We start from the raw sequence: 5,000 nt of genomic DNA, 5'->3' as shown, positions 1-5,000 counted from the left end.
TCTTTACTATTTGAAGAACAACACACATACAGAATAAAACAAACAACACACTAACAACGTGTATATGGAGAGAGTTACACTCTTTACTATTTGAAGAACAACATACATACAGAATAAAACAAACAACACACTAACAACGTGTATATGGAGAGAGTTACCACTCTTTACTATTTGAAGAACAACACACATTCAAAATAAAACAACACACTAACAACGTGTATATGGAGAGAGTTACCACTCTTTACTATTTGAAGAACAACACACATTCAAAATAAAACAACACACTAACAACGTGTATATGGAGAGAGTTACCACTCTTTATTATTTGAAGAACAACATACATACAGAATAAAACAACACATTAACAACGTGTATATGGAGAGAGTTACCACTCTTTACTATTTGAAGAACAACATACATACAGAATAAAACAACACACTAACAACGTGTATATGGAGAGAGTTACCACTCTTTACTATTTGAAGAACAACACACATACAGAATAAAACAACACACTAACAACGTGTATATGGAGAGAGTTACCACTCTTTACTATTTGAAGAACAACATACATACAGAATAAAACAACACACTAACAACATGCATATGGAGAGAGTTACACTCTTTACTATTTGAAGAGCAACACACATACAGAATAAAACACACAACACACTAACAACGTGTATATGGAGAGAGTTACCACTCTTTACTATTTGAAGAACAACATACATACAGAATAAAACAAACAACACACTAACAACATGTATATGGAGAGAGTTACCACTCTTTACTATTTGAAGAACAACATACATACAGAATAAAACAACACACTAACAACGTGTATATGGAGAGAGTTACCACTGTTTACTATTTGAAGAACAACATACATACAGAATAAAACAACACACTAACAACGTGTATATGGAGAGAGTTACCACTCTTTACTATTTGAAGAACAACATACATACAGAATAAAACAACACACTAACAACGTGTATATGGAGAGAGTTACCACTCTTTACTATTTGAAGAACAACATACATACAGAATAAAACAACACACTAACAACGTGTATATGGAGAGAGTTACCACTCTTTACTATTTGAAGAACAACACACATACAAAATAAAACAACACATTAACAACGTGTATATGGAGAGAGTTACCACTCTTTACTATTTGAAGAACAACACACATACAGAATAAAACAAACAACACACTAACAACGTGTATATGGAGAGAGTTATCACTCTTTACTATTTGAAGAACAACACACATACATAATAAAACAACACACTAACAACGTGTATATGGAGAGAGTTACCACTCTTTACTATTTGAAGAACAACATACATACATAACAGAACAACACACTAACAACGTGTATATGGAGAGAGTTATCACTCTTTACTATTTGAAGAACAACACACATACATAATAAAACAACACACTAACAACGTGTATAAAAAGGAAAGAAAGGAAGAAAAAGAAACGCCTTGTGACTGATTTTATTGGTGTGTAGGATACTCTTGATACGTACATACGTGTCTAGCGTATATGTATGTACATGTGGCTCCATCATCACTCAGGCTGACACTGGACGTCACGCACATATTTTGTGTGTGTGTGTGTGTGTGTGTGAACGCGTACGGGCGGGTGCAGTGGCGTGGTGTGTCTGTATGCATATATGTGTGTGTGTGCGTGTGTGTGTGTATGTATGTATGCGCGCGCGTGCGTGTGTGAGATGTGCCGGTGTGTTTGCATGCGCATCTGCAAATGCGTTTCTGCATGTGAGCGCGCCTATGAGTCATGCATGCGTGCGTGTGTACGTGCGTGCGTGCTTGCGTGCGTGTGTGTGTGTGTGTGTTTGTCTGACTGTTTGTGTGTGTATCAACATATCAATGCATATGTGTGTGTGTGTGTGTGTGAGTGCATGCGCGCACGTACGCGTGCGTGCATGTATGTTTATGTGGATGTTTATACAGTTTCTAACCGTTCCGCTAAACAAGGGATGCCGCTTACACAGCGACCCTGCTGACCGATTTACCTCTTAGGGGAGCTTTTATAATCAAACCCAGAATTTGACAAGATCTCCTACAGCTGTGGAAAACCCAGCTTCATCCCACCGACCCCCACCCAACACCCAACTATCTCTCCTTCCCCGCCACACCCACACACTTAACCTTCATCCTTCTCCTTCCCTGTTTCATTCTTTCCTACCCTTTCTCTCTCTCTCTCCCTCTCTCTCCTTCTCTCTCTCTCTCCTTCTCTCTCTCTCTCTCTCTCTCTGTGTGCCTTTCTCTCTCTGACTTCCTCTCTCCCTCTCTCGCTCCCTCTCTCTTTCTCTCTCTATTTTCCTCACCCTCTCTCTCTCTCTCTCTTTCTCTTCCTCCCTCTCTCTCCATTTGTCTCTGCCCCTCTCTCTCCTTCCCTCTCTCTCTTCCTCTCCCTTTCTCTCTCTTCCTCTCCCTCTCTCTCTCTCTCTCTATCTTCCTCTCCCTCCCTCCCTCTCCCTTTCTCTCTCTCCCTCTCTCTCTCTCCCTTTCTCTCTGCCCCTCTCTCTCCCTCTCTCTTTCTCTCTCTCTCGCTCTCTTCCCCTCTCTCCCTCTCTTTCTCTTCCCCTCTCCCTCCCCCTCTCTCTCTCCCTCTATCTCTCTCTCCCTCCCTCTCTCTCCCTTTCTCTCTGCCCCTCTCTCTCCCTCTCTTTCTCTCTCGCTCTCTTCCCCTCTCTCCCTCTCTTTCTCTTCCCCTCTCTCTCCCCCTCTCTCTCTCCCTCTATCTCTCTCTCCCTCCCTCTCTCCCTTTCTCTCTGCCCCTCTCTCTCTCTTCCTCTCCTTCTCTCTCCCTCTCTCTATCTTCCTCTCCCTCTCTCTTTCTCTCTCTCGCTCTCTTCCCCTCTCTCCTTCTCTCTCTCTCTCTTCCTCTCCCTCTCTCTCTCTCTCTATCTTCCTCTCCCTCCCTCTCTCTCCTTTTCTCTCTGCCACTCTCTCCCCCTCTCTCTCTCCCCACCTCTCTCTCTCTCTCTCATATCCCCTCTAACCATTCCTATTCACCGATTCCTGTTCTGTCCTGTCTCCGTCTGTCGGTCTGCCTCAACACCCAGTTGGGTGTTTGTTTTTGAAAACTTTCAGGATCAGGATCAGGTGTGTGGTAAAGTCAGTGATACATACAGGTTACATGCAGAATAGTGGAATTTAGGCATACAACATGTATATATATATATAACAAAACAATCACACACACACACACACACACACACACACACACACACACACACACACACACACACACACACACACACACACACACTGCATCCGTACGCACGCACCCACGCACACATTATCCATTTTCCACATAGTTTCAGTTTCAGTTTCACTTTCTCAAGGAGGCGTCACTGCGTTCGGACAAATCCATACACGCTACACCACATCTGTTGAGCAGATGTCTGACCAGCAGCATAACCCAACGCGCTTAGTCAGGCCTTGAGTGCATGCTTACATATTTGTGTACCTATGAAAGTGGATTTCATTTTACGTAATTTCGCCAGAGGACAACACTCTCGTTGCCATGGGTTCTTTTTCAGTGCGCCAAGTGCGTGCTGCACACGGGACCTCGGTTTATCGTCTCATCCGAAAGACTAGACGCTCAGTTTGATTTTCCAGTCAAACTTGGGAGAAAGGGCGAGAGCGGGATTCGAACCCACACCCTCACGGACTCTCTGTATTGGCAGCTGAGCGTCTTAACCATTCTGCCACCTTCCTCCCCCACATAACATAGTATCAAACAAACTGTAAAAAAAACGTCCATATAAAACAATACTAAGCCATACAAAGTTCATAGAATACCATACCAAGATGCCATACAGCCCCAAGAAAACAATGTCAAGCTGTAAATGTTCATAAAAAAAACAATTCAAAGCTGTAAAAAATAATAATAAATAAATAAATAAATAAATAAAACAGTCGATGTGAAATAAAACCAAGCTGTAAAAAGTCCATATAAAACACTACCAATGACTATAGAAAGCAATACCTAGCGTGTGTGTGTCTCTGTGTGTGTGTGTGTGTGTGCGCGCGCGCGCGTGTGTGTGTGTGTGTGCGCGCGCGCGCGTGTGTGTGTGTGTGTGTGTGTACGCTCGTGTGTGTGTGTGTGTGTGGAGGGGCAGGGGTAGCTTCGAAAATAAGTGGGTGTGGTATATAAGCAGTACTGGAAGCATGAACACAACGTCGTTGTTGCCGTGAGCACTATGTCATGGGTTACATGAATGCACGTACACACACACACACACACACACACACACACACACACACAAAGAGAGAGGGAGAGAGAGAGAACACACACACACACACACACACACACACACACAAAGAGAGAGAGAGAAAGAACACACACACACACACACAAAGAGAGAGAGAGAGAGAGAGAACACACACACATACACACACACACACACACACACACACACACACACACACACACACACACACACACACACACACACACACACACAAAGAGAGAGGGAGAGAGAACACACACACACACACACACACACACACACACACAAAGAGAGAGAGAGAGAGAGAACACACACACACACACACACACACACACACACACACACACACACACACATTTCGATAATGAGGAAGACAAGACAAAATCAGTTAAAGAGAAAAATCATGGCTGTTATAAAGGTTCGGCTTACTGTTCTTTACACTGCACAAAGTGATGTGTCAGTGAGAGAGAGAGTCTGCTATTCTCGACGCCGCGCCAGAAATTCCAGAGCACGGCTACATTTCCTGGTATTCCCGGACTTACGGATAACTCTACTCGTGTTGTTTACATCTCAGTGGTTTTGTTGGTCAAGTGTGGTTTATATTCCGTACCCATGGAATGGCAGGCAGCTCCCGCCTCTCCTCCACACCACACGCACAGGCACGCGTAAGCACACAATCGGCCGCACATCTGTCTGTCTGTCTGTCTGTCTGTCTCTCTCTCCC

At 43.7% G+C, this 5,000-nt stretch overlaps 1 long non-coding RNA gene across 1 annotated transcript in view; it reads right to left on the bottom strand.

The window, feature by feature from the left end:
• Nucleotides 1-5,000, bottom strand: part of LOC143282693 (uncharacterized) — an 86,653-nt gene that overhangs the window by 50,171 nt on the left and 31,482 nt on the right. The gene's annotated exons all lie outside the window — the stretch shown is intronic.

This window comes from Babylonia areolata, chromosome 6 (genome assembly GCF_041734735.1).
Source record: "Babylonia areolata isolate BAREFJ2019XMU chromosome 6, ASM4173473v1, whole genome shotgun sequence".
NCBI classification, from domain to species: domain Eukaryota; kingdom Metazoa; phylum Mollusca; class Gastropoda; order Neogastropoda; family Buccinidae; genus Babylonia; species Babylonia areolata.
This window is presented reverse-complemented; position numbering and strand designations above follow the sequence as displayed.